This window comes from Pygocentrus nattereri, chromosome 17 (assembly GCF_015220715.1).
Source record: "Pygocentrus nattereri isolate fPygNat1 chromosome 17, fPygNat1.pri, whole genome shotgun sequence".
Taxonomy (NCBI): domain Eukaryota; kingdom Metazoa; phylum Chordata; class Actinopteri; order Characiformes; family Serrasalmidae; genus Pygocentrus; species Pygocentrus nattereri.
The window spans coordinates 39256612-39268716 of NC_051227.1; the positions used below are offsets into that span (position 1 = coordinate 39256612).

Genomic DNA, 12105 nt, shown 5'->3' on the forward strand with positions numbered 1-12105 from the left:
TCAGTAATGTAATAAAAGAGACCAGCAATAAGTCAAAAAACGGTCGAAAACATTTTTGCAACTTTGGAGACTGAAAGACTCCCTGACTCATACGACAGATCTGAGCTCTGTTAGTGCCTAAAGCGAGCTACAAGACGGAAGATTCTAACAGCTGTACATGCATGCGGTTAGTTTCAGAAAAAGACGAGCGTGATGGAGAATCAAGGAACGCCCCCAGTCACTCAGGAGCTACATTAGAAGATTTATGAGGGAAGTTCATCTCACACTAGCAGACTGATCTGTCTGAATAATCACTTCCAATTTATTCCCTGTACCTGGACCTGCCATTGCACATTGGTATATTATCAACCATGCAAGAAATTGTGAAAAGTCGCTGCTGTTTTGTCCAATTTCTACTTTACGGAAAGCAAATGATTCTACATGCTGCTCGATTCTGTGTCACATCCATAAAGCTTTAGTGGCCTTACTTGGCTTAGTGGAAGCAAAATGGGTTTAAAGAAAAAGTGACTACACATCGAATTACAAGGTTTCTGCATTAAACAATGAAGTGTAATGACATGTTTGTTTGGTAGATGTTCATGATTTAGTGACTATATCTGGCTTTTATTGTAAACAAGCTTAAAACACAGCACGTATGCTGTGGTCAGCTGCAGCCGTTGTCAGCATAAAAAATTATGTAGTTTTGAGCAGGTAGGATCCGGGGATCCCATAATATGTAACACACTGGGTGAAATTCCCATCATATATTGGTTGTTGGGTAACACACTTGCCTATTGCATCATGCCTATCACATTTGTTCAAACAGCCTAAAATGAAAACTCTATGCTGATTTTCTCAGCATCTTCATGACTGTTGCCACCTTAAATACCAAAGTTTCACAGAAAACCCTGGGGACAGCACCCCAACACCCCCCCCCCCCCCCCACCCCCCACCCCCAAACACACACACACACACACACACACTTTAAATCAGGACCCAGATATATGAGAAAAACTAATACAAGGAACACTTGTGAAATGTTTTCTTACATCACTCATCCAAGCCATGTTTTTCAGCGAGGTCTACTGCTTACAGAGTCCTTTAAGATGCTCATCATAAGTGCTTCGGTTTTAAAAAGCTCATTTTAAAGCTCATTAATTTTGAAAAAAGAAGAAGAAGGCATATTGGCTCAATATCAACACTGGCCAACTTTCAAGTTTTCAATAACTGTTTCGGTATTGGGGGAAAAAAACTAAACAAAAAAAAACTAAAGGAACATCTGACGAACGTGCAACCTTCAGAATGATGTCACAGTTATGTCACGAGGTCTACTGTCGATGACTACAGTTCATGTCCACGTTTGTCTTCCTTTATTATGCTTGCTAAAAGAAGCGTTACATCAATAGGTCAACTTTACATTTACGGCATTTGGCCGACGCTCTTATCCAGAGCGACTTACAGTTTGATCATTATACACAGGTTGGTGAAGGCGGTGTTGGGAGTCTTGCCCAAGGACTCTTATTGGTGTAGTGTAGGGTGTTTACCCAGGTGGGGCATTGAACCCCAGTCTACAGCGTAGAAGGCAGAGGTGTTACCCACTACACTAACCAACCAACTTACTCCGGTGGATGCACGGTTTGGGCACCTTTATCTGGCCAATACAGTCGCATAGTTTGATAAAACCTTACAAGACAAAATTTCTCTTTTTGTACAGTGTAAGGCTGGCACCTATTTTGTCCTTCTAGTCTGTGAAACAGTGTCCTTTTGCTTGTCAGTGGCAGCTCTTTCTCTAGTCCCCGTCCCCCCGTCACCGCAGGGCTATTAGCACATGCTATGCTAATGCAATCGCTTTTATTAACACACCACTCTTTGACATGTTGGTAAGTTTTGATAATGGAGCCATAAATTATAGCTTTGAGGGAGTGAAGGGAGGGGGTGGCTTGGTCCTGTTGCATAATGGAGGCTGTTAAGAGATTGGGATCAATATTGTTGCTGAGCTGAGCTTGAATAACAAGGACATGTGGTGCACTCTTATCCAGGGCTTAGCCAGGCAGCCTGGCACATCATAACTCTTGCACTTGGGGCTTCTTTTTTCAATGGGGGCTCTATCAGATTAAAGTGCTCCTCATCCATAAATTTACCAGACACGCCTGTACAATTAATATGTGCACAGTGTGTGCTAGAAAATGCTCAGGCAGATTGTTGGTACACATTTTATCCAGGGGGGGGAGGGGGGGGGGGGTGTTTTATAGGGGGGGGGGTGTTGGACCCGTATAACTGCAGAGTTTAGTGTTCGCCTTGATTTAAGGCACCTCTATCAGTTTTATTTGGACTGCACGTCCTGCAATAGACATCACTGCAAAGAGACTTTCCAGAAGCCCAGGCTCAGACCACCAGAGAGCAAGAGGACAATATCAGGCTCTCCCTGATAGTATGAGGAAACCAGCCAACGTGAATCATGAATCATGAATGCTTCTGTGCCATGATGCGATTTTTTTATGGTTCTCATTCTCCTTTATGGTTTAGGGCCCGCCCACTTTCGTTTTGTAATTTAAAAGGTATTGGAAAAAGTATTGTTCAGGAATCAGTAGCGCAGTCAAGATATTAGATACCAAAAAAGTTTGGAGGATATTGTCAATTTCCCCGCTGTGGGACTAATAAAGGATTATCTTATCTTATCTTATCTTATCTTATCTTAATATTCAGACATTATTGGTTAAAATCATTGGTTGATATTTCCCCATGGCGTAATCATAAATCAGACAGTATGTTAGAGGTGTCTTTGAAGTTGCATAATGTATTATATTAAATATGACCCCCCCCAATATATTTACGTCATATCATTTTTAGACTTTTATAACTATGGTTATATATATATATATATATGATAAAAGGTGAGGATCTTTGGTTAAATCCATATTTTCTGTTCTTTGCACACTCATATGGCTGCTTTTGGGACTAAACCTTGCATCTCCATTTCTGTCATTCATCAAGTTTTTGACATAACGTGAAAACGCCTGTTGTCCTTTACATTGTGTGTAAATTCCATGATGAATAGACCAAAAGAAACAGCCCAGAATTATTTGGAGAAGACCCATTGATTTACATTAGAGTTCCATTGATTTACATTAGAGTTCCTTTGATTTACATTAAAAGTAAAGTATGTTTTTTTCCTTCTCCTGTAAACTTACCATTTTGGAGATACAAGGTTTCGTTCCGACAGCAGCGATGCGCCGTCCGTGTGTGTGTTTGTAATGTAATCAGTGTCTTTCGTGCTCCTTTCCTGTAAAAGACAGAGCAAACTCCACTCTTCCAATGTTCAAGACTGTCAAGCATGTCTAGAAATGAGGTAAACTAAGCAGCCTGCATATCGTTGCTGTTGGAAGAAAACCTCGTATCTCCACTTTTGACGTTTTTCAGTTTTTGACATAATGTGGAAACGCCTGTTGCCCTTTACATTGTGTGTAAATTTCATGATGAATGGACAAAAAGAAACGACCTAAAATGACTTGGAAAAAAATCTGGTTCCATTGACTTACATTAAAAGTAAAATAGGTTTTTTCCTTCTCCTGTAAAGTTATCATTTTGGAGACACAAGGTTTTCTTCTGACAGCAACGATATGATAATGTGAGACATAATGTAAGATGATGTAACACTGTCTACCGCAGGCTGTAGCTCTTCCCTGGATGAAAAACACTACAACTGTTTGCCTGCATATGTCTGTTAGGGTTGCCATGTGTCTGTTCTTTTTTTTCCACATGCCCTAAGGTAACCTAGCCTTAACACTGACCCCCCTCAGCCCCCAGGTTTAAATAAAACCTGCTCCACTGCTGGATGGTAAAGTCATTTAGCATCATTACGCCTTTCATGCCTTGATTAGGCTGAGTTGGGTGTGCTGTTGACTTCCACCTGTGCTTGATAACTTTGCTTCATATCAAAGTTCTTCACTGCTTGTTCTGCTCTAGAGCACCTAATTCAACACATTCTGAGGCACTCCTTGAACTTCCTTCAGTCCTCCAGGATTGAATCGTCTTTTACAGAGAAACTGTGGCTACCATTCTGAGACATAGATGATGTGATGTAAACCATATAACAAAAAAAACTACCCTACAGTGCATTTCTGTTAGCCATGTGACTCAAATTCAGCACATTCCCTTGATGCTTTCTTACTGGTACGCTGTTGGAATCTTTAAAAATGCCGCAGGGCATGTCTTCTTAATTCTGTTTCTGGTCGGTTGCTCTTGGTAATGGTGGAGCTGTGACGCAGGGTGGCTTGCTAAATGGCTTCTGGAAATGAGGAAACTGTGTCTCGGAGGACTGGAGCTCAGCACTGGCCCAGAGAATGATGTAGCGTGCGGTTTTTTCAGGTGCTCATTGCTGCTTTGTATTCCTGTCAGCGTGTCTGCTCAGAGACGTCAGTCACTGTATAAGTGTTTTGGGCCAATGACCAGTACAAGAGCGGAGGTGTTGGCAGCCTCTATGGACCTGTAGAGCTGAAGTCTGAATTTAGCGTGCTTGGGCCTCGTGAAAGTCCTGGCCCAGAGCAGTGGCCATAAGTTACAGTTTATTAGACTTCATTCCCATCCTCCTGATTGGGGCATGTGGATGTACGGGGAATAAAGTCACGCCATGGTCGAACAAGGTCAGACTGCCGGCTGGTAAATGTTAGGCAAGATGGACTCAGAGTTCTGTAGCTGTAAAAATGGTCTGAGCAGTGATTGATGACTGAAAAAGAGAGTGGCTGTGGGATGAAGCTGAAATCAGGCCATCTATTCAAGGGTCAGGTTTCATTTCTGCATTCCTTTATGCAGTTAAGAGTGGCAGTAGGGTACATTAATCTACAGCACCATAAAAGCGAAACTGCAGTATAGTTTATATAACGCAGTATATTTCATGAATTCAGATTTATCAAATATTCTTTTTATTATTTACTTGTTCAGTTATTCACTTGCTCTCACTGTCTCCTCCCTCTCTTTCTGCCTTAAACACACACACACACACACACACACACACACACACACACACACACACACACACACACACACACACATTTAAACTGCCATACCCAATTCAACTGTGTAAAATTTAAATACGGGCTGACCTTTGCATTGCATAAACATTTCATAACGACCAATCGAAATGGTCCATAATTACTGTCTGTGTACATATTTTTTTCTTAGATTTTTTACGACGTTGAAAATATATACACAAAAATGCTAAAGCTCGTGCGGTCAGGCTATAGGGCGAATGGCCACAGCTTCAGAGGGCCGCAGCAGCAGGGTTCCATTAGCATGTTGGTAATTGGTGTTAAGCAGACTGATGCTCAGCATGAAGCGTGTCGTTATGCCCCATACTGTTCTACAGCGACAGCTCAATGCAGACTGATAGGCTGTACCCCTAATTCCTCTAAGCTCAGTACACAGAACTGTCAATAATTCACCATCACAGGATATTAGCTCTAGCATTAGTTACGACATTAGTTCTAGCATCTGCTGATTGGCGTATTTGGCCAATGACCAGTTATTTTATTCACAGGCACGTTATAAATCATGCATTAGTGACAGGCCACAGTGTTGTATAATACATTTATGGCATTTGGCTGACGCTCTTATCCAGAGCGACGTACAATTTGATCGGTTTACACAGGTGGTGTTTGGAGTCTTGCCCAGGGGCTCTTATTGGTATAGTGCAGGGTGGTTACCCAGGTGGGGGACTGAACCCCAGTCTACAGCGTATAAGGCAGAGGTGTTACAATGTGTGTACAACCATAATACAATGTGCATTCGGACCAATTGTAATATTTGGATATCTGTAAGAGTTCATGACTTAATCGCTGGGAAGGAAAAGCGACACCAAAAAAAGGACAGTGCCCAAAAATAATGTAGTGCTGTAGGCTCACCTTTCTGGGTGACAGCACTGATGTTGCACAAAAGTATTGCAGCGCACAGAAGAATGTGTTTTATTATTAAAAAAGTGTTGGATGAGAAATGAAGGCTGCCTCTTAAGTCTTTTGATAGGCTAATTGGCAAAACACAGCAGCTGTATTTTGAGTGTTAATGATCCTGGTTCATCTCAGCTAGAGTAGCTAGCCTGGGTAGTGATGCCGCAGTCTCCTGCTCCTCACAACAGGTTCAAAGTATAACATACTTGCTTGCAAATACAATGAAACAATGGGCAACATCCCATATAAATAAAAATAATGCGTGGAATTAAATAGTTAAGTTGTGGCCACGACTTAGTAAGGCATGGGAACAAGACCATGCCTTACTTTCGCAGGGTTAGGCCACCCACACTGCCAATCTCTATTGAGGGGGTTTGAAGTGGAGAGGGTAATGACCTACAGGTATCTTGGGCTGCAACTGGATCACAGGTTGGACTGGTCAGCCAACACAGACATCCTGTACAGGAAGGGTCAAAGCAGGCTGTACTTCCTGAGGAGGCTGAGGTCCTTTAACATCTGTAGGAAGCTTCTGCAGATGTTCTGTCAGACCATGGTTGCCAGCTGTCTTTTCTATGCTGTGGTGTGCTGGGGAGGAAGCATAAAAAGGAGAGATGAGATACGCCGGGTGACGCTGGTCAGGCGAGCGGGGTCAGTGGTCAGTGTGGAATTTGACTCTGTGGTCAAGGTGGCTGAGACAAGGACACTACACAAACTGCTCTCCACTATGGAGGATGATGGCCACCCACTGCACACCATCGTCATGGACAGGAGGAGCAGGTTTAGTGGCAGGTTGCTGTCGCAGAGCTGCTCAAACCACAGATTCAGGAGATCCTTTGTCCCCAGAGCCATCAGGCTCTTCAACTCTTCCCAGGGGGGCCAGCAGAGAAGGGTGGAGAGAGAGAGGAGGACTGAGTCTGAATCTCATGCTTATCTTGTGTTTATCTATTCATCTGCACGTATAGACAGCGCGCTGCACATAGAGCACTTTCTGCTTACCTCACTGCGCGTCTTGCACATCTGGACACTTTATTAGGTACAATATATGCACATATTTATTTATTCTGAATAAAATGAATAAATGAATCTATCCATGCATTAGGATCTTGTTCCCATGCCTATCTTAGGGGGCAGTCGTGGGCTGGAGGTTAGGGATCTGTGACTGGAAGGTCGCCGGTTCGATCCCCAGAGCCGACAGTCCATGACTGAGGTGTCCTTGAGCAAGACACCTAACCCCCAACTGCTTGCCAGGCGCTGCGGATAGGGCTGCCCACCGCTCCCTAGTGTGTGCTCACTGCCCCCTAGTGTGTATGTGGTGTTTCACTTCACGGATGGGTTAAATGCGGAGGTGGAATTTCCCCGGTTTGGGATCAAAAAAGTATCACTTAACTTAAGAGGTGGCCACGCATTATTTTTATTTATACAGGATGTCACCAGCAGGGCTCTGTTTGAACTGTTGCCTTCAGGCAGACGGTACAGATCAATTAATGCAACTGCAATAACAACCCTCAATGCTGCAAAAAAAAATGTATCGATGCAATGACAGAAAGTCTGCATGTCTGTAGATGTAAGTCCATACTGGTGTGTGTTTAGGTAACGCTGCAGTGCTGATTTTATTTTCTTTTTTAACCTAAATTATTTTAGAGACTCTTGAGTGATGCACTGACTGGAGGGCACTTTAAATTTCATTGTACTTGTGACAATGACAATAAAGACCTAAACCTAAAACTAAATGTTGGCACCTTGAAGACTTTTACACATGCCTAGGTTTGATCTACTGCCCATCCAGTTTCCCTTCTTTTGATATATTCCAAATTTGATTTTCACAGTTACTTAGCTAAACAAGTATATGCAAACATTTAGTCAACATAATAAAAACGTCATTACAAATTACATGCAGTTGTTTTGTCAACATAAAATTAATACTTTAGTTGTATTTTGCGACTCTCAGCTTCATGTTCAGCAAAGTATCCTCACTGATTTGAAGATTAATGGTTTGACAGTCTGAGGTGTATCCTGCCTTCCGCCTGATAACCCGCTGGGATAGGCTCCAGCACCCCCCGTGACCCAGAAGGAGAAGCGGTTTAGAAGATGTGTGTTTGTGTGTGTGTGTGTGTGTGTGTGTGTGTGTGTGTGTGTGTGTGATTTGACAGTCTTCCAAATGTTCTTAAGCACTTGTTGAAAACCTTTTGGCCCAAAGATGGTTTGAGCAACTGAAAGGTTTAAGTGCTGATGAACGCTGTGACATAATTCTGAAGGTAGCACGTTCGTCAGTTGTTCCTGCAACCGTGCAAAAAGGCAGATGGGAATTGTCTGCGAATTCTGTTGAAGTGGAGGTGGATGTTCTCTCTCTGATTTGCACATTGTTAAAGCATCAGTGCAGTGGAGTAGAACATAGAAAGCTGTTAACTCAGTTCCAAAGCCTTGGCTTTGTGAAGGCCCTGAACGTTGTGATTCTGTGGTGGTTCGGTTCACTTATGGCTACACGTTCCACAGGTTAAAACACAAAGCAGAGAAGAGATCGTGCACCAGTGTGCCTTGCTGTGCTCTGACATACACACACATACACACACATACACACACAGTCACCTTTTCAGAGATTGGTCATTTCCTCCAGTTCTACTATTAAGCCTTGAAGGTCATTCTTACTTCTGTTCCTGATATATAATCGCCCTCCACAGTTTTGAAGAAGAAAAAGCATGAGTCTGAAAAGAAAGTGGAATTTGCTATCTACCCACAAGGTTGCTGGCTGAGGTAGTCCACTGCTCCGTAGCTGACCACAGGGGCAAAAATGACCCCAAGTTATGGCGCTTGTTCAGCTGTGGTTTGGCCAAAGGTCACATCAGTGCCACTGAGGTTTGCACCACCTCACCAAATGCCCAGAGCAGTCCCAGCTCCCAGCACTCCCACCCTGCTTTACATGGCAAATGCTGTCATTCTCCAGGGAAAGCTGTCAGTTTTACCTGGTTTGTAGACTCAATTCACAATTCGACACTATCATGATGTTTTGAGCAAATACTGGATGACAAAAAATGATTGTTTTATCTGTGTTTCTGAACAACCTACTAATGAGTCTTCAGCTCTGATGCGGGAGGCACAGCTTTGGGAGCGTACTGGATGACATTAAACCCAAAACAAAGGTCTGGCTCCCTGTTTAGGTCTCAAATGCAAAACTAACATTATACTGATGAAGATCACAATAGCAGACGATTCCCTCGCGTCCTCGCAGAAACACATTCTTCACCAGGTTTTGAAAGCTGTCTTGTTCAAGCTCGGAACCATCAGATTCATCCCCTGGTGGGGGTCGAAAGCACAACCGGCAGTACAAAATGTTCCTCAGTTACACATTTGCGCCAGAGTGTCATGCATTCAGCGAAGGAGCTGGACTTCATCTCCCAGAGGGCTAGGGGAGACCACGTGATCGATCATGTGCTAGGGGACTCCGTCTTAGAAAACTCCAACCCCCAGGATTCACAGACTGATCACGTGGTTTCCCCACGCACCTATCAGCGCTCTCAGTCGCCTGATTATTGAACTCCTTACACCTGATGTTCATCCTCTACTGATATTTAAGCAGGGAATCAGGTTGAGAACAGGTTTAGACAATCACTGAGCGTTCTCTGATACTAGCAAGCAAGCAAGCAAGCAAAATTTATTTCTATAGAGCTTTTTACAACAGGTGTTGTCACAAAGCAGCTTTACAGAACAATCAGTATTACAGAGAGAAGAGAAAAGAAGAAAGAAAATCCGGGTCCGAGCCCCCATGAGGAAGCCAGCGGCGATGGTGGCCAGGAAAAACTCCCTAAAAGAGGAAGAAACTTTGAGAGGAACCAAGACTCAGAAGGGGAACCCATCATCCTCTGGTCGACACTGGACAGCAAACATTATTAGTATGAAGTTTTATAGTAAAGTGGGAAAGAGAAGATCTGAGGGTGAGGACTGCACAGCGCTGTACAGCAAGAAGCTCAGTGGTGGTCAAACCGGTCCAGAAGGCTGGTGAGCAGCGGCACCAATCAAGGCAGAAGATACTACAGTTTGGTGTATTTCGTGTATCGACCGTTGGACGAGTTTACCCGTGTATGATTTGTGTTGTGCCCCTTTGGTACTGTTGCCCTTTTTTGGATTGCTTCGTGTTTTGGATTATTGGACTGGACTTTCCATTGTGAGCTGTGTTTTACCCTTTGTACCGTGTGGACCATTAAAATCACCTCATCTTATCTGCGAGCGTCTGCGAATCTGTCTGACACACAGAGGTCTTCAAATCCCCAAATATTACATAGTGCTGCTTTAAAAGAATGCAGCTGATATTGTCCATCGTGATGTTCATTGGTTAAAATGACTTGTTTTCTAACAGTAGTACAAAAACAATTCATATAATATTTACCAAAAAGGTGTTTTTAGATGTTTTATTAAATACTTTGAGAATTCTGTGAACAAAAAAGTGAATAAATGATAATATACTGTAATAATCTACTCTTGAAATATTCTGTTCATTAATTTAAGTCAGTTCTCGATGGATAACTCGACAGCTTTCTCAGTCATTTTGAATGTTGTAAAATTCCTTTAGTTTTATTTACAGCTTCCTAGTGTCCGACTTATTATTTGAAACCTGTGAAGTTGCTCAGGACTGACATTATAATCATCTGCATCTAAATTGCTTTTATTTTGTTAAAAATTGATTCCAAACTTTTGAAACAGTGATTTCAAACATCTGGTTCTTTTTTGCCAAGGGGTCTGAGGCACTTACATTTACATTTACAGCATTTAGCAGACGCTCTTATCCAGAGCGACTTACAAGAAGAGCTCAGTCTGTCTAGAGAAAGTGTCTCTGCTAGTGACCAGCAGGTTAGAGAGAAAGACGGTCCTGAGCTCAGATACTGATAGAGACACAGTCACTGTAGATACAGAGAGAAAAGGAGCAGAGCTGAACACAGAACAGTGCAATACACCACACTACACTACACAGTGCAATACAATAAAATATGGTATGATATATTTAATATACTTACCTGGCAGGGGCGACACCGTGATCACGAGGGTGGTTCACCCAGGGCGAGGCTCTGCCATTGCAAATTCCCCAAATACGGGAATCTTGACTGCATGGGGCAGTCGTGGGCTGGAGGTTAGGGACCTGGCCCTGTGACCGAATGTTGCCGGTTCAATCCCCAGGACCAACAGTCCATGACTGAGGTGTCCTTGAGCAAAGACACCTAACCCCCAACTGCTCCCCAGGTGCCATGGATAGGGCTGCCCACCGCTCTGGGCAAGTGTGCTCACTGCCCCCTAGTGTGTGTGTTCACTAGTGTGTATGTGGTGTTCCACTTCACGGATGGGTTAAATGTGGAGGTGGAATTTCCCCGTTTGTGGGATTAAAAAAAAAAAAGAGTATCACTGAATCTGAATGTGACTCTTACTCGATTATACAAGCATTGGTAGTGTTGAATACATTTTTGAATAAGTCCAGATTGTTCATCTTTTTGGATTTGCATATCTGTTGGGTGAGTAAGCATTATGTGTGGTGTCAGAAAGCTGTTTGGAACCTTGAGCCCTGATATTTAGTTCTTTTTTTAATCGTCTTTAGGAATAGCTGAAGAAAACATCTGTTCAACATTTTTCCTTTTGGAAAACTCAATGGCAGCCTAGCCAAGTTGTCATCATATTGATTGTCCTTGATTGTTTCTGTTGCATGTTCGCCTCTTTTTCAGCCTTAGGAAATTATTCCAGATGCCAATAATATTTCAGTGTTGATAGGAGATTTCCCTGTCTGCTCCTTCACTGTCAAATCTGCCCATTAAATCACAGAAGTAATGAATAGGAGCAGTGCTGGTCAGGCCTTCAGGAGCGATCCAGAATTTGGATCGAACGCCCTTGATTATTACATTTTTAGACAACATGGCTATTAAGTATAAATTAATCAGGACTAAAGGAGAAAATTGTACAAAAGTCTCAATAATTAATGTTTTTTTCTTCATTGTTTAATGTGCCCACCTTTTGCCTTTATTACAGCTTCCATTCTTTTTAGTTTGTTCCAGATTGCTTTCAGTGTTTCAAAGAAATCTGCAGGAATATTTTTCCACACCTCCAAAGTTCAGTCTGAGAAGTTGGTTGCATATTCTGCTTCTAACAATCCCAAGTGATCCCAAAACATTTACTAATGGTGAGATCGGGACTCTGGGGTGGTCAGCTC

General features: G+C 42.8%; 1 protein-coding gene and 1 pseudogene across 2 annotated transcripts in view; both read left to right on the plus strand.

The window, feature by feature from the left end:
* caln1 (calneuron 1) overlaps positions 1-12105 on the plus strand; it is an 86518-nt gene that overhangs the window by 66905 nt on the left and 7508 nt on the right. The gene's annotated exons all lie outside the window — the stretch shown is intronic.
* On the plus strand, positions 10920-11059 carry LOC119265813 (annotated as a pseudogene).